Raw genomic sequence first — 18671 nt, 5'->3', positions numbered from 1 at the left:
AATGTTTAGAGATTAGAATTTTATACCTGTCCCGTTGCTTGTTGTTTTTGAAGTTTATTCCATGATTCTTCACTTGTGCTCGCTTGTTTGGGGGAGGTCCTCCTTGAGAGCTTGCTGGTTCTTTACCACTTCTTCTTGAAGCCATTGACCCTTGTTGGAATTGGTTTTTAAGGTTTAGGGTTTGGGAGAATTTTTGGTGGAAAGGATTGGTTTAGGGTTGGGGTTGATGTTTAAGGAAGGTTTGTTGGTTTGGATGTGGAGATTGGTTAAGGTTTTGTGGTGTTTGGGTTAGGTTTTGAAAGATTAGGGTTTTGGTGAATTATGGTTTTGAATGGATGAAAGATGTTTTTGATTGGTGGTCTTTGTTGTGGATGAAGTTTGTTGTTGATTGGTGAAAGAATTGAGTGGTTTGGTGAAGATTTGAGGGAGATATGAAGGTTTGAAGGTTTGAAGGTTATGGAGGTTTAGAGAGAAGTTTGAAAGATGAAAGAGGGTTGTTGTTTGTGAATGAGGAAGAAGAAAGAAAAATTTGTATATATGGGGGTGTAGAGCTCGGGCACGGCCGTGCCACCTATTGGCACGGGCCGTGCCATCTTTCTGACTTCAGGGCTTGATTTTTGCCTTAAAAACTTGGCACGGCCGTGCCATACCTAGCACGGGCCGTGCCACCTTTCTGACTTCGTGGCTTCAAAATTTTTCCATTTTTTTCGAATCAACTTGGACAATTACCTACAAAAACACTTAAAACAAAGAAAAACAAAACAAAAGCAATTAAATGCGTGGGTTGCCTCCCACGAAGCGCTCTTTTAATGTCATTAGCTTGACGGTTAGAAAGAGTCCTTAGAATGGATCAAAGATATCATATTGTGTAGATGACGCTATAAAACGTTCTTTCACAACATGATCGTTAAGCATGCAACAAGAGTAAAGAGCGGGACCTTTCATATCATTTTCCAACTCGTATCCTACCATTTGATCACTCACTTGAAAGACTATCCTACCAAGTTTAACATCAATGAGAGCTCCTGCAGTTGCGAGGAAAGGTCTACCTAGGATTATAGGGACGTCGTCGTCCTCTTCAATGTCAACGACTACAAAATCAGTGGGGATGTATATCCCCTCTATCTTAACAGGTATGTCCTCGACAAATCCTATAAGTTTCATGGTAGAACGGTCAGCTAACTTTAATTCCATTTTGGTAGGTTTCAACTCTCCTATCCCTATCCTTTTAAGAAGAGACAAAGGCAGCAAACTAACACTAGCTCCTAAGTCACATAAGGCTTTGTTTATGGTTTCATTCCCAATTTCACACGGTATGGCAAAGCTACCTGAATCTCTAAGCTTAGGGGGTGCTTCTTGGATGATTGCACTAGTTTCCTTAGCCAAGGCTATTGTCTCATTATGCTCTATAGCCCTTTTCTTTGAAAAAATTTCCTTTAAAAACTTGGCATATAGAGGCATCCTAGACAAAGCTTCAGCAAAGGGAAGTTTAATGCAAATCTTCCTAAGTATGTTAACAAATTTTTCAAACTTACCCTCTAGTTTAAGCTTTTCAGGATTTAAGGGGGATGGAGTTTTGTTTTCTTCAAGTGGTTTTGCTTCTTCTATCACAACTTTATCACCTAAGGGCTTGACATTCTCTTTCCCAATGTTTTTAACCTTAGCAAAGGTTTCACCTAACTTACTACCCCTAAAAGATATGACATTAACTTGGGCTTTGGGATTGGCTTCGGTTTGACCAGGAAAGACTCCCGGTGTTTGGGAAGATGTAGCCACTTGTTGGGCTATTTGGGCGATTTGAGTTTCAAGCATTTTAGAGTGAGTAGCAATAGAATCAACCTTGGTATTGAGTTTGGAAAGAGAATCATTCAGAAATCCGGTTTGGTTTTTGAGTTCTTGAAGTTGTTTGTTTTGGTTGGCAATAGAATTTTCCAACAAAATTTCCAAATTGGATTTCTGAGTGAATCTTTGGTTGTTTGCATAACCGGGTGGTGCTACTTGTCCATAGGGATTTTGGTTTTTATAAAAATTTTGATTTTGTCTCATCCCTTGGTTGTATTGAGCATAATTCATTTGCTCAACACCATTAATAGCACTACCTAGTTGGCAATCAACACCAGCATGACCGGTTATACCACATATTTCACAAGAAGGAGTAGAAGCAGAATTGATAGCACTAACATTGAGTTTTTCAAGCTTTTCGGTTAGTGTATCAATTTTAGAAGCGAGGTGGTCATAGTTAGAGACTTCGTACATACCTGCCTCCTTTTTGGAGGATGAAGAACTAGTGGTGGCTCTCTCGTCGGTCCATTTGTAATGATTTTGAGCCATGTCTTCAATCAAGGCATACACCTCCGTGTAGTTCTTATTCATAAGTGCTCCACCTGCAGCTGCATCAACAAACATCTTAGTGGTATAAGACAAGCCATTATAAAAAGTGTGGACTATAAGCCACTTCTCTAGGCCATGGTGGGGACAAAGTCTTAGCATTTCTTTGAAACGCTCCCACGCATCATAGAGAGATTCCCCATCTTTTTGGTTGAACCGCGTGATTTGGTCTCTAAGTTTAGCGGTTTTAGATGGTGGAAAGAAACGGGCAAGGAATGCTTGCCTCATCTGATCCCATGAAGTAATGGAACCGACTTCGAGGGAATGGAACCAAGCGCTAGCTCTATCCCTTAAGGAAAAGGGAAAGAGATGAAGTCTTACGGCTTCCTGGTTCTCCTTCATGGTTCCACTAATTCGTAGGAAAACAGAGATGTGAAGATTGGGATCCTCAGTGGGGGATCCCGAGAATTGGTTTTGCTGCACCAAGTTAAGTAGGGCAGGCTTAATTTCAAAATTGTCATCCTCAACCGTTGGGTACACAATAACAGCTTGTGGCTCAGCCGTAGACGGCGTTGCATACTCTTTGAGAGTGCGATTGGCCATGGCGGTGTTATTTTGTGCTGCTCTCCTTCTTCTATGTAAGAACCTTTCGATCTCGGGTATGAATACCGCTTGATTTCTAGTTCTTCGCATACAAGGTTGAGAACCCAAGAAGTTAACGATAACAGAAAAATAAAAAGTTAAAAATAAAAAGAAAAGAGAAAGAAGAGAGAATTCTAATTACTAAGGAAAAGCTAATTAAATTAGTTAACTCCCCGGCAACGGCGCCAAAAACTTGATAGAGCCAAACCGCAAGTGCACGGCCTATCGAAGTAATAGTAGTAAAGGGCCTTAGGATCATTGGTTCATCATAATGACTAATCCTTCACTAGACAAAACCTAAACATCTAATTTCATGATTTACACACTAATTTCTAAAGACCGGTTTCCCTTAGCCCCTCACCTTTCCGATGAAAGTCCAGTGAGAGTTTACTACTAGTAACCAAGCCTATTTCACTGACATGATTACTAGAAGATGCATAGAGGATTGAAACTACTCTTTGTCTCAATAATTGCAAAGACTATTTCACTGTTTTGCAATTATTGTCTAGATTCACTTGTTCCAACATCAAGGCTCCGCTCTCGCTTTATGAATTGATGTTTGGGATGATGGATTAACGATTATCAAACCCTCCGCTTTCGCTTCCACAGTTTGATAATTGTTAATCCACGTTAAGACGGTGAATCTAGATTAGAAATTAGGGTTACATAGAAATTAGGGTTTAGACATGTTTTGTTTAGGATTGAGGCATTAGACTCCCCAATAATCCCAAGACGAAGAAGTCTACTCACTCATGTTCATCGTAGACATGGGGGAAGAAGAGAGATAATAACAGTAAAGTAAATTGCGAAGAAAGTAAAAGGGAAAATAAAGACTTTTATTAAAATAGCAATTGAAATAAACAAAGTAAAGGATGATTGTTTATGGTGGAGAGCTACTCTATTTATAGCTTTACAATCGACTTAGAAACTAAGCAACTAAAAGGGTAAAACAGTAAAGCTGCAACAGGGTAACTTGGGCCCGAAGAAAAAGCAGCAAAAGAGACTCCTGGAGGTGGCACGGCCGTGCCACATGTTGGCACTGGCCGTGCCAAGCTTCTGACTTGGTGGGAACATATTTTTGTCCCGTATCTTCGTATTCTTGCGCTGTATTTGCTCCAGTCCTCTTTCTTTTGCTCCAAGACACCTTCCACCATATATTTATTCCTAAAATAAAATAAAATACAATTTGAAGTAAAATATTCTAAACTAAAATAAAATGCAATAAAATAAAATCAAATCTAAAATAAAACTAAACTAAATAAGGCAATAAATAATACTATCTATGACTCATCAACCATCACATTATTTTTATTAACTTTTAATATGCAAAATCACCACAAAAACATCACCAAATGAATAAGAAATATGCATGAAATTTTTTTAGAATTTTTAAAGGATCTTTAGGCTCAAGAACATGCAAAACTTCACAAATTTTAACAAAAAAGTAGTAAACCTTTAACAAGAAATACCACACATATATTCCTTCAAATTTTAACATGTAACAATATTACAAAAGTGTCAAGAACATGTAGAAAATTTTTAGGAATTTTTATGAAAAAAATTAGGCAAAGCAATGGTGTAAGAAGCAAGAAGCAGTGTGTGGATAGCAAGAAAATTGCAAGAAAATGTGATCTGCTCAGAACAGAGGCCCAGGCCCAAGGGGAAATGGATCCTGGATCATCCAAACGCATCAGGGACGTTGGATTGATCCAGATCCAACTTAACCTAGATCTGAGGGTGGAGGTGTTGGTCCAGAGGTGAACCAGACTGGTTCAAACGAACCGGTCTGGTACACGCTCCTTATATAAACATGAGAGGCCGGTCCAGCCTCATTTGTTTCCTGTGTTTCTCTCTCTAAGTCTAAAACGCTCTCCCTTCTCTCTAGAACTTTCGGACGTCTTCTCCGGCGGGTTTGATCACCGCCGGTGAAACTTCCGGTGACGGAACCCTAATCTTCTTCGATCTACATGGATCTAAACCCTAAACTACTCTATTTTTCATGCTGATTTCAAATATGAGCTTAGATTTAAAAAATAAACGGTGAATCTTCGTAGATCTACATTTTAGGTTTCAGTTTCAAAACTTTTTTCAATCTTTTTCAGTCTTTTCGAACGAACAAGTCTTAGAACTTGTTGATCTACTTTGTTTCACCGTTTATTTCCATTTGTGAACCTTCGATGAAGATTTGAAACAAGAACGAGAAGGTTTTATGAGTTTTACCTGAGTTTGAACGGAGATGCGAGCGAGAAGATGAAGAGAATCTTCGTGAATCTTCTCTGAGCTTCTGGTAAGTGCTTCGTTGTTGCTCTTCTTCTCCTCTGGTTCAGTCCGAATTCAATCTGTCTTCTTCTTTCTCTTACCAAATCCTTCGTGATCGCAAGGAATTCGTCTTTGTAATTGATGAATTCTTGCTTGAATTGCGAAGGTGGAAATTCGATGATGATAATTCTTCTGAGAATTTTCTGTAAATTCGAACTGATTTTGTGTAATAATTGTTGAATTGAGTTTATTTGTGATGAAATTGGTACGAATTTGTGATGAATTGATGCGAATTTGTGAGGAATTGAGGTTGAATTGAGTTCTGGAAGGTTAGGGTTTATGATTTGGGGATGAAGTTCTTCATGAACTTCATCATGTTCTTGATGAATTCTGGAAAACGGTTAGAAACTTGATCTTGATGAGGAGAGAGAGAAAATGGAAACGTGTTTGTGATGTGGCTTGCGTTGAATGGTGATTTCTGACTTGGACTTGAGTTGGCACTGTTTTATAGGTGCCAAGTGTGACATCCTGGCCTGTCATAATCTGCCACATGTACCTGGACTCATAACAAACTCTTGGACTGATCTGCAATTTCTGAAACTAAAGGACCAAACTGCAAAACTAAAAAAAAAGGCTAAAAACAAAGGTTTGAGACTTAAAGGACTAAAATGTAAAACTAGTTAAAGGACGAAACTGCAATTAAAGAAAACTTAAAATGAAAAAGGACTAATATGCAATTTCTGAAAGTAAAAGGACCAAAATGAAAATAACAATAAAATTGGAATAAAATTGGTAAAAAAACGTAAAGTGTAACCAATAAAAAACACAAAATGGACTAAAACGAACCAATTACATAAATGAGGTACTTCAAAGTAACCTCTCTCTGTCAAAATTTCGTGTGAAAAGACCAAAATGCCCCTAGGGACTAAAATGACTCAAAATGACTCGACTGTAATTTTAAAATGGTTTTTAACAGGGAATTAAAGCAAGAGTTTATTCAAACCAATTGAAAAGACTCAGAGACAATTTTTAGAAATTAAACAGAGTTTTAACACTGGAAATGACTAAAATGCCCCTAGGGGCTAAACTGACTCAAAACGACTCAAATGCAATTTTTGAAATGGACTTTAACATGAGATTGAAACAAGGACTTATTCAAACCAATTGAAAAGACTCAAACAATTTTCAAGGACTAAAATGAGTTTGAATGCAGGAAATGACTAAAATACCCTTTTTCATGAATTTTGCAAATAATATTGAAATAAAATGCAGAGAAATATGCAATTGATCAAAGACAAATTCAAATGACTTGAAATGCAAGAAAAATATTTTTGGATGGCTTGAAATGCAAGAAAACGTAGACAAATACACACTTGAAAAGACTTTTTAAAGCTCAATTGGGAAATAAAGCAGAGTAAAATGTCAGTGTAAAACAATAGCAAATTGACAATTCTTCAAGAGTAATAGACATATATTCAAGATGGAAAAAATATTTTGAATAAGTATTTTTAGCTCCAAAATTAGGGTATAACAATATATATCATATTGAGTACAAAAAATATATTGAGTACAAAAATATATTATTGAGTGCCAAAATATATGTCTAATCACATACGAAAATATATTAGATTGCATACGAAAATATATCAGGATGTGTTCCAAAATATTGTAACAAAATTTGGCGACTATGAAAAACTTTCTAATAATGACTAAATTAATTATTTCATTTAAAATTTCCAAATAATAAAATATATATCAACATCCATCAAAAAGAAATATATATCAACATATATTTTTCGAATAATTTAAGGGTTAAATAAGTTTTTAGTCCCTACAAAATCATGAGTTTTTAAGGTTAGTCCCTATGAAATTTCAATGGTAATTTTAGTCCTCCAAAATTTTTAAGTTTGTAAAAATAGTCTCTATTTTGAAAACATTTTACAAAAATTGGATAATTTTAGTCCTCCAAAATAGTCCCTATAAAATGCAAATAGGGACTAAAAGTTAATAAAAAAATTTAGGGAGGGACTAAAAACATATTTAACCCATAATTTAATCTCGACAAATTTCCACTGAATTTATTATTAATTCTGAAAGGAACAAATTGGAACAATAAAAATAGAATTTGAGGTCTTTTAGAAAAAGTTTCTCAAATTTGTTTTGTTCTTTGAGCATATTTGAAAATGAGTGAAGACATATTCTGGTCCCGGGGAAAGTCATCGACAAAAAATAAGACCAATTTTTGTTCTATTTTTTTTTTCTATTTTTTCTTCAAAATGTGGGTCAAATTTATCCCTTAAAATATACACAAACTTTAGCGTAGTAATAAGAGAGGTCAGACAGGCATGATAGTTCCTTTATTTCCGCTAGTTATTTATAAAAAATGTGCTCCCATTTTACTCGGTAACTCGAGATTTTTTTTTTCATATTCCAGAAATTTTGGTTCATCAAACATTATTGCTTATGTGACTCATGAAATTTTACAAAATAAATCATGGGAATGCTTCGGTCATGATAAATAAATTCATATGATATATTATAATTAATAACAAGAATTCATCAGCTTATTAATACAAAATAAATAACAATCTTTTATGAAACCAACTTGTGTTAAAGGTACTCAATTTTACACGAAGTTAAAATATTACTGAATCTAGTATTGCTTTTAAGATTTTCTTCTTACATTCAGTAATTTTTCATAAGTTAGTTTCATCAGTTGCCACAATCACGCTTTTAGGTGGAATTTATCTCCAAGAAATTATATACAATTGTAGAACTTGATATATATACAAAAGCGAAAAGGAGATACCAACATTTAGTTATATATATATATATATATATATATATATATATATATAGTTCTTTAAAATCATTCTCCATCTTCTTATTCTTCTTCTTCTTCTTCTTAAAGTTTCTTTTTAACCAAGAAAGTCTACATGAACAATCAAAACGATTAATTTGTTAATTAAAACACCTACAATTAAAAACAACAGGAAAAGAACAGAGTGAGAGAACTATTCCAAGCCCAACCCCAAAACTGATGAGGCTTTGAATTAGTTATTTCCAAAAAAAAATTTCGTAACAAATCAAAAGCTTCGTCAGCCTTGGAGTTGAACGAGGAATAGTTCTCTCTCACTCTATTTTTTCCTTTTGTTTTTCATCATAGGAGTTTAAATTCACAAATTAAATGTTTTTATTTTTCTTGGACACATACTTGCTTAAGAAGAAGAAGAAGAAGAAGAAGGCAAGGATCGATTCTGAGAACTATATGTAATTAGTTATATGCTTGTATCTCCCTTTCTAACATCTAACTTATGCAAGAATTGAGGTGGAATATATTTTTATGATCATTATGATTATATCAAAAAAGGGACTATGGTCTTAAAATATTATTTATTCTGAAGGGACATAAATTATCAAAGGTACTAGGCTCTTAAGACCATTCTTAATTCCCAAGTGACATTATATCTATAAGGGTATATGGTCTAAAGAACACTCTTAATTTCGAGGGAAAAAATGAGATGAAGGGAAGAAAACTTCTTCAACACAAATCAAAAAGGGAGAGTGTAACATCCCGCTCGTCAGCTAATCAAAAGTTCGTCTGATGAATGTGTCAGAGGACAAATGATCATGGAAATGTCTATTAATGGCATAAGTCAGGTATGAGTTAGATATCAGAGATTAAGTGTTACAGAACGTCAAGTGCGACGAAAGATATTAATGAGTAATATTAGTCAAGAGTGGACTGAAGCATCAGTGTCGGATTTAACACGCTTGAGGCAAGGGTATAATGGTATTTGCACACGGGAGAGATATTTATATGTTGTTGGCCCAAAAATATCTCATTTTTCCAACTTCCTTCTCTCTCTAGGTTTTTGGGTGAAGAATTCTCTCTTCCTTCTCTCTAGAGGCCGCCCCCTTTCCTCCTCTCTAGCCCCTCAAACTCTTCCAAGATCATCAAGGGATAGGCAAGCATGAATCAAAGAAGCTTGTGGGCAAGAAACAACAAAGGGAATGAGTAGAAGCTTGGATTCAAGTTAGGATTTGAACTTTGAGAAGCTTGAAGCTTGAGGCAAACACAAGAAACAACCTAGGTGAGTTCCATAGATAGAATACCCACCCTTGGGTTTGTGTGATCTTGTAGAAAATCATGTTTTATGTTAGTTTTGCTTTTATGAAATTTAAGTAACCCCAAAGTAATTCTTGTTGTTTACATGCTAAAAATTGCCATGAGATATGTTTAAATGAAGCTATATATGTTGTTGGAAGTATTGGTGCATTACAGGGTCCAATTGGTCGAGTTTTGGGTCGAAAATGGCGAAAACCCGTAGCCGAAAGCACCGAAAACGCAAAAATTCGCAGCGCTGTGCCTGTACAAGGGCGCTAGGCGCCCACAAGTCAGGGAGCCAGCGCTAGGCGCCCCAACCCTGGCGCCAGGCGCCCCAGACAGGGCAACCTCCGCGTTGTTCTGTGTTCGGGTGCTTGGGGACAGTCGCGGGGGGGTCCGTAGCGATCATTTCGGTGTATTCTTGTACTGTTTTTACTTATCTTTCTACTGGAACAAGCTTGGCTTTATCAAATCATGAAATTTATAAACGGCTCGTAACTTGGGTTTATGGCATTTTCGGTCTTTAGAAAGTATTGAAAATTTGCACACATCGTCAATTGATCCTTGCATCATTAATCGTGACAATCTTAGCATGTATTACAAGGATGGCTCAAGAGAGTTTTAGCCGAATTATTTGGGCAACAAAGAACTAGGCATGGGATGAAAGTAGGGCCTTGACATAGCTTGTCAAGAACTAGAATAGTTAGTAGAGAATAGAATGTTAGGCATGAGTAGTATGCTTGACTAGTTGCGAAGTGGCATAGAGTAATCTCTTCGAATAGAAACTAGAGTGCCATACGAGTATGGCAAGACGTGAATTGATTAGATATCTCTTCACGTAGTAAGTCAAGCAAGCTTATAGTCTACCTCTAGTTGGATCGTATAGGAATCCATGGTAAATGAGATAATATGTATAGATTTAATACTCATGCATTTATAGACCAAGAATTTATTAAAGTTGTGAAGCGATTAGATATCTATTCACAAAGAAAGCTTTAACAAGATGTAGTGGTCGTGTCTCTTGTGTCCACACTAGGTTGGCTCAAGGGGTTTCCACTAGGTGAAACGGGGTTAGCCGTAAGGAACCCGCACGTCATTACAGGAGTGCCGTGGTTATACCTTAGATAGGTTTCCATCGGTTAGATAGGGATTGCGCTCGGGGTTACTCCACTCGGGGCTTTCCGTAAAATGAACTCAGATAATGCTTGTTTGATAAACGCTAACTTATGAATGAACCTGACTATGCATATTTATTAGACATATTTATGTTATATCATAGAGCCTTGACATAGATCGTCAAGAACTAGTAGAACCTTGACGTAGATCGTCAAGAATAGTAGAGCATAGACGTAGTGCGTCAAAACTAGCATGATAGCAAGATATGATACGTTGATAGAAACATCGTATTATGCATTAGAGCAAATAGAGAAAGATATGCCGATGACGGTCTTAGGTCTCCCCTAACCGTCCGGTTTAGAATGGTGTCATGATTATAGTATGTTTAGGCCTTGATACGTAGAGCGTATTCTTGACATTGCGGTTTTAGATTCCCCTCGACCGCCATGACACGTATAGGAAGTGAAGCCTATAACAGTGAGATAAGACTATGACGGCCCTAGTATGCACAACCGTCTAAGTATGTAAGTCCCCACACACGTATAATCAACCGTCAGGTTGTATTTTAGACACGTGGTGACCGTAGGTTTTCCCTGAGGTTGCCTATAGCCTAGGATTTAGGGGAACTCACTGAGACATTATGTCTCATCCCAATCCTTATTTGTTTCAGATAAACAGGTTGGATTAGCAAGCTAGTAGCCGAATGGATGTTGTGACAAGTGTTCGTTCGTACCGCTGCAGGACAATGTGGATATTCAAGGATGCATCTGTTATATTAAGTACGAACGCATTTGGTTGTATATATATATTCATTCGTAGTTGTATTGTTGTAAAATTTTAATGTATCCAATACTAAACTTAACGCATGTGCTAGACATTCTAGATACGTCTAGTATGGGTGTTACATTTGGTATCAGAGCAGGTCGATTCAGACCGTGCCTTGGGTCATTAAGTTACAACAAAGGTAGTGGGACCATTGGGTTCTGGGTAAATGTTCTAGTTGTTGTTGTTAGTTGAGCCTGATCAACTCAATTTAGCATTCGACGATTAGAATGGATGCCTGAGAGCTGAATAGGACCCTGGAGGGACGAAGTATGTGAAGAAGATGCACCAGAAGGTGTGAACTTAGAAGCAAGAACTCAGGATGAGTATTAGTAAGAAGTTGATCGTGCCAGTAGGTGGCCGGTGAACTAAGCAAGTAGAAGTATGAATCCTCCGGGAATGTAAGGCAATGTTAAGAAAGGACGTTTAGACAGCGTTGGGTAAGTCGTTGATGATGCTTCGTATACCCGTAAGTGGAGAATACAGAAATATCTTAGCAGGACCTGAAGCTTCAGTAAGGGTCGTAGTTAGAACGGAAATGTATTCCAGAAAGTAAGCGCAAGGCTACAAGATAGAAAGCAGTCGACGTAGGTTGACGGGATTAGTAGACTCTCAGGATTAGCGTTATGTTATTGAGATTATGGACTTGAATGTTCAAAGTGAACGAGGTTCTAGTGTTCGGGAAGCTACGTTAAGCGGTAACGCAGGGAAGTAAGCTACTCGTAGTAGAAAAAGGATTCAGTGAGAGTTTTATGTTATCAGGAATGAGGCATTAATTTCTAGAGTGCCGAGAATTGTATCGTATTAGGTTGATGCTTGCCATGCATATGTAGTAGGATATTTTAGATGTTGGGAATGACTGATGTGCATTAAATTACTTGAGAAATAAAAATTTATGCAAACTATGCTTTGAAAAAAAAAATGAGCTGAAGAAACTCATCAATAGCGAACCCGGAGCGAAATTTTTCAGTTCGTCTCTAGGGAATGCAGTGACTATTGGAGAGTTGTCTTCACCATCTTTTATGCAATGAGAAATTGTTTTTTTTTTATATCGAGTGACGAATGCATATCACCTCCTAAGGTTTTCGAAAGGGAAAAAGGCATGGGCAACCATCAACGAAAATCGATTCGGTTTGTGACTTTGGAAGTTAATGTGTCAAGAGATAAGAATGAGTTTAGACCAAGAGTTTAGAGGCACCAGTATCTAGAATGGAAGTCACAGATGTGAAATCATGAGGATTTTGGATTTCGCAGAGTTAAGAGTACCCCTCGAATCTATGTTTTGCTTGATGAACTTGCGAAAGCTCGTTAGGATGCTAAGTTGTAAAGTTTACATGATTTTAGAAAGACATACGCATATGGGTGATTGAAGTTGACATTTTTGAAATTCAAAATGAAATTTTGTAGGTACCGGTTTGTTACGACTCGCGTAGTTTGGGCTAAACTCACTAGGACTAAGAATTGATGACACATACGTGTTATCAACTCGTCCTGGGATTTTAGAGTAACGACTGGGACCTAGATTCAGTATATGTTTTATATATAGTTATGAATCATCAACGTCAATGACCCGTGTGCTAATTTACGAAATTTTATTAGAAAGAAAAAAAAAATTAACGAGAAAGCATAGGAAGGATTGAGCAAAACATAGTATGCGAGATACGAAGCCACAATGTTAGATGCATAAGGAAGTATGTCCGAATGCAAGATTAGTCTACCATGGGAGGTGGTAAGAGCGTTTCATGGAATAGTAGTTATGTAACAACAATGGTGTGCTCCTTGAGTTAAGTTGCTCAGGAATAAGAGTAAGCGTAACATTGATATGTCCAGAGGTAAGTTTCCTTGAGATTCAATCTTACCAGCAAGGAGTAGAGCGAGGTTGCAGAGTAGCATGCAACATAGAAGTATCGAGCAGAGCTCAAGCAGATATTAATGTAATGATAGAATAAGAATAAAGTTCACTCGTCTCAACGGATCAGAGTATTGGTTGAAGCCAACCGGTGGGAATTAGAGTAGCGCAACGGAAGTTAATTAATTAATTAAGTTGCAAACAGTAGCCATGGAACATGGAATTTTGTAGTAAGAATCTTTGTGAAAAAAAAATGTTCAAAATAGAGATACCATTTCAGTGAGAAGTATTATGTGGAAAGCGAGGAGTTCTCGTTATGTTAAGTAAGTATAGATGCTTATACAGCCAGTAATGATTAAAGTAAAAGTTTAAAGAAAGCATCTTCACTCAGGTAAGATGAGAAAGACTAGAGTTAACACAGATGAATTAATCGAGTTGCCTTTTGGTGATGTCTAATTCTTAGAAGAGCTGTTGGTTAGTCAGAAAGAGTATATGCTATGTTAATGGAGTACGATTGATGAGTTATGCCTGACGAAGTACATACCCTCTTATACCATGCTTGTTAAATGATAACAATACCTTCTAGAATGGTGTCAAGCCATGATTTTATAACTTTTAAGGATAAGATTGGTATTGAGGAACTTGGGAACGATGTTTATTTTAAAAACATGAAATTTCACATTGTTAAAACTGATGAGATACGTCGTAAGCGGGTAAGCTCACTTAAGACGTACAGACTTCAGAACCAGCTTGTTAGAGACAAGTGTGAAGGAGAGTCATAAAACCTTTTTCAGATATAGGGACTCGTCCTGTGGTTCTGCAGTACTAGTATAGACTCAGTTTTAAAATGATATTTTCTAGTCATGCATCTATTCGTTCCAAGAACCTATGTACCAGAGTTTAGAAATTTTAGAAACAAAAGCTAGAATGAGTATCGTTATTAACTAACAAGCAATGGCGCTAAAAAGTATGCCAATACTAGAAGATAAAGTTTTATGAATGACAATACCCATGTGATACTCAAGTCATACGGGATGCACGGATTTGTGCTTTGAGTGTCCAATGCAAGTGCAAATGGACTTAGTAGAAAGTTTCAAGAGCATGTGAACCGCCAGAGAGGTTAATAGATCGTTAGATGAATCAGTGTAGTTGAGTTCACTTCCTCATGCCAAGTTAAACGAGCTACCCATGAATTACAGTTCAGGGAGACTATGAAGATTATGTATGCGTGATAAGATGTATGCATGAAAAGATGTGTTAGATACAAGTAAGCACTGCAGAGCAAACCTGGATATCAGTAGAACTCCAGTTTAAAGGCAAATCCTGAGTGATTCAGATAGAGAAAAGTTACTTAGATGCAGAGTTCATGCTAAGCAGAGAAGGAATATATCCGAGACAAGCAATCCTCATATAACAAAAGTTAGTTTTAGTCACTATGTTCTTAGATAGTTTTGTGGTTGAGGAAGACGTTAAGATAGAAAAGATCATGTTCGTTTATGCGGACTGAGAAGAGGCAGAGTTACGTGTTGATAAGGAAAGTATATTTCAAACTCCTTAAAGTGATTTTAATCAGATGTAATATAGCAGGAACCAAAGGAGACAGATTTTAGTTGCAATGATTGTAGATGATTTCTAAATTTCGAGGACGAAATTTTTTTTTAAGGGGGGTAGAGTGTAACATCCCGCTCGTCAGCTAATCAAAAGTTCGTCTGATGAATGTGTCAGAGGACAAATGATCATGGAAATGTCTATTAATGGCATAAGTCAGGTATGAGTTAGATATCAGAGATTAAGTGTTACAGAACGTCAAGTGCGACGAAAGATATTAATGAGTAATATTAGTCAAGAGTTGACTAAAGCATCAGTGTCGGATTTAACACGCTTGAGGCAAGGGTATAATGGTATTTGCACACGGGAGAGATATTTATATGTTGTTGGCCCAAAAATATCTCATTTTTCCAACTTCCTTCTCTCTCTAGGTTTTTGGGTGAAGAATTCTCTCTTCCTTCTCTCTAGAGGCCGCCCCCTTTCCTCCTCTCTAGCCCCTCAAACTCTTCCAAGATCATCAAGGGATAGGCAAGCATGAATCAAAGAAGCTTGTGGGCAAGAAACAACAAAGGGAATGAGTAGAAGCTTGGATTCAAGTTAGGATTTGAACTTTGAGAAGCTTGAAGCTTGAGGCAAACACAAGAAACAACCTAGGTGAGTTCCATAGATAGAATACCCACCCTTGGGTTTGTGTGATCTTGTAGAAAATCATGTTTTATGTTAGTTTTGCTTTTATGAAATTTAAGTAACCCCAAAGTAATTCTTGTTGTTTACATGCTAAAAATTGCCATGAGATATGTTTAAATGAAGCTATATATGTTGTTGGAAGTATTGGTGCATTACAGGGTCCAATTGGTCGAGTTTTGGGTCGAAAATGGCGAAAACCCGTAGCCGAAAGCACCGAAAACGCAAAAATTCGCAGTGCTGCGCCTGTACAAGGGCGCTAGGCGCCCACAAGTCAGGGAGCCAGCGCTAGGCGCCCCAACCCTGGCGCCAGGCGCCCCAGACAGGGCAATCTCCGCGTTGTTCTGTGTTCGGGTGCTTGGGGGCAGTCGCGTGGGGGTCCGTAGCGATCATTTCGGTGTATTCTTGTACTGTTTTTACTTATCTTTCTACTGGAACAAGCTTGGCTTTATCAAATCATGAAATTTATAAACGGCTCGTAACTTGGGTTTATGGCATTTTCGGTCTTTAGAAAGTATTGAAAATTTGCACACATCGTCAATTGATCCTTGCATCATTAATCGTGACAATCTTAGCATGTATTACAAGGATGGCTCAAGAGAGTTTTAGCCGAATTATTCGGGCAACAAAGAACTAGGCATGGGATGAAAGTAGGGCCTTGACATAGCTTGTCAAGAACTAGAATAGTTAGTAGAGAATAGAATGTTAGGCATGAGTAGTATGCTTGACTAGTTGCGAAGTGGCATAGAGCAATCTCTTCGAATAGAAACTAGAGTGCCATACGAGTATGGCAAGACGTGAATTGATTAGATATCTCTTCACGTAGTAAGTCAAGCAAGCTTATAGTCTACCTCTAGTTGGATCGTATATGAATCCATGGTAAATGAGATAGTATGTATAGATTTAATACTCATGCATTTATAGACCAAGACTTTATTAAAGTTGTGAAGCGATTAGATATCTATTCACAAAGAAAGCTTTAACAAGATGTAGTGGTCGTGTCTCTTGTGTCCACACTAGGTTGGCTCAAGGGGTTTCCACTAGGTGAAACGGGGTTAGCCGTAAGGAACCCGCACGTCATTACAGGAGTGCCGTGGTTATACCTTAGATAGGTTTCCATCGGTTAGATAGGGATTGCGCTCGGGGTTACTCCACTCGGGGCTTTCCGTAAAATGAACTCAGATAATGCTTGTTTGATAAACGCTAACTTATGAATGAACCTGACTATGCATATTTATTAGACATATTTATGTTATATCATAGAGCCTTGACATAGATCGTCAAGAACTAGTAGAACCTTGACGTAGATCGTCAAGAATAGTAGAGCATAGACGTAGTGCGTCAAAACTAGCATGATAGCAAGATATGATACGTTGATAGAAACATCGTATTATGCATTAGAGCAAATAGAGAAAGATATGCCGATGACGGTCTTAGGTCTCCCCTAACCGTCCGGTTTAGAATGGTGTCATGATTATAGTATGTTTAGGCCTTGATACGTAGAGCGTATTCTTGACATTGCGGTTTTAGATTCCCCTCGACCGCCATGACACGTATAGGAAGTGAAGCCTATAACAGTGAGATAAGACTATGACGGCCCTAGTATGCACAACCGTCTAAGTATGTAAGTCCCCACACACGTATAATCAACCGTCAGGTTGTATTTTAGACACGTGGTGACCGTAGGTTTCCCCTGAGGTTACCTATAGCCTAGGATTTAGGGGAACTCACTGAGACATTATGTCTCATCCCAATCCTTATTTGTTTCAGATAAACAGGTTGGATTAGCAAGCTAGTAGCCGAATGGATGTTGCGACAAGTGTTCGTTCGTACCGCTGCAGGACAATGTGGATATTCAAGGATGCATCTGTTATACTCTAGAAAAGTTGAGTTGTATTATTATGTACGAACGCATTTGGTTGTATATATATATTCATTTGTAGTTGTATTGTTGTAAAATTTTAATGTATCCAATACTAAACTTAACGCACGTGCTAGACATTCTAGATACGTCTAGTATGGGTGTTACAGAGAGAGAAGAAAATGGTTAATTTCATGGACAAAAAAAAAAGAAGATGAAGGGCAAAATGACTCGTCAACACAAGTCATAGAGGGAGAGAGAAGAAAAGTATTTGAAGTTTCAGAATTCCTTTCAGTGTGTAGAATGCAATATATGTGAGCTCGCTATTTGTAGAAGAAATTCACAACTAATATATGAGAAACTTTGGGAACAAGTTAGATCTAGTACAAAAATATCACAAATTCAGTACAATATATATATATATATATATATATATATATATATATATATATATATCATATTGAGTACAAAAAATATATTTTGAGTACAAAAATATATTATTGAGTGCCAAAATATATGTCTAATCACATACGAAAATATATTAGATTGCATACGAAAATATATCAGGATGTGTTCCAAAATATTGTAACAAAATTTGGCGACTATGAAAAACTTTCTAATAATGACTAAATTAATTATTTCATTTAAAATTTCCAAATAATAAAATATATATCAACATCCATCAAAAAGAAATATATATCAACATATATTTTTCAAATAATTTAAGGGTTAAATAAGTTTTTAGTCCCTACAAAATCATGAGTTTTTAAGGTTAGTCCCTATGAAATTTCAATGGTAATTTTAGTCCTCCAAAATTTTTAAGTTTGTAAAAATAGTCTCTATTTTGAAAACATTTTACAAAAATTGGATAATTTTAGTCCTCCAAAATAGTCCCTATAAAATGCAAATAGGGACTAAAAGTTAATAAAAAAATTTAGGGAGGGACTAAAAACATATTTAACCCATAATTTAATCTCGACAAATTTCCACTGAATTTATTATTAATTCTGAAAGGAACAAATTGGAACAATAAAAATAGAATTTGAGGTCTTTTAGAAAAAGTTTCTCAAATTTATTTTGTTCTTTGAGCATATTTGAAAATGAGTGAAGACATATTCTGGTCCCGGGGAAAGTCATCGACAAAAAATAAGACCAATTTTTGTTCTATTTTTTCTTCAAAATGTGGGTCAAATTTATCCCTTAAAATATACACAAACTTTAGCGTAGTAATAAGAGAGGTCAGACAGGCATGATAGTTCCCTTATTTCCGCTAGTTATTTATAAAAAATGTGCTCCCATTTTACTCGGTAACTCGAGATTTTTTTTTCATATTCCAGAAATTTTGGTTCATCAAACATTATTGCTTATGCGACTCATGAAATTTTACAAAATAAATCATGGGAATGCTTCAGTCATGATAAATAAATTCATATGATATATTAATAAATTAATAA

The 18671-nt window shown here is 36.7% G+C and overlaps 2 long non-coding RNA genes and 1 other non-coding gene across 3 annotated transcripts; all 3 read left to right on the top strand.

The window, feature by feature from the left end:
- Window positions 1-2461: 2461 nt before the first annotated feature.
- Window positions 2462-2568, top strand: LOC146922185 (small nucleolar RNA R71). The gene has a single exon (XR_015012942.1). It is a non-coding gene; the product is annotated as a small nucleolar RNA R71 (small nucleolar RNA).
- A 6230-nt stretch (window positions 2569-8798) lies between these two features.
- On the top strand, window positions 8799-11319 carry LOC146922184 (uncharacterized). The gene is made up of 2 exons (XR_015012392.1): window positions 8799-9323; window positions 11124-11319. It is a non-coding gene; the product is annotated as an uncharacterized LOC146922184 (long non-coding RNA).
- Window positions 11320-14593: 3274 nt separating this feature from the next.
- LOC146922183 (uncharacterized) lies at window positions 14594-17346 on the top strand. Its single transcript, XR_015012391.1, has 2 exons — window positions 14594-15326; window positions 17127-17346. It is a non-coding gene; the product is annotated as an uncharacterized LOC146922183 (long non-coding RNA).
- The last annotated feature ends 1325 nt before the right edge of the window (window positions 17347-18671 follow it).

This window comes from Medicago sativa, chromosome 5 (genome assembly GCF_051527215.1).
Source record: "Medicago sativa cultivar Bolivia chromosome 5, Bolivia_mono, whole genome shotgun sequence".
Lineage (NCBI taxonomy): Eukaryota > Viridiplantae > Streptophyta > Magnoliopsida > Fabales > Fabaceae > Medicago > Medicago sativa.
The sequence above is the reverse complement of the archived record's forward strand: the minus strand, read 5'-3'. Positions and strand labels throughout refer to the sequence as shown.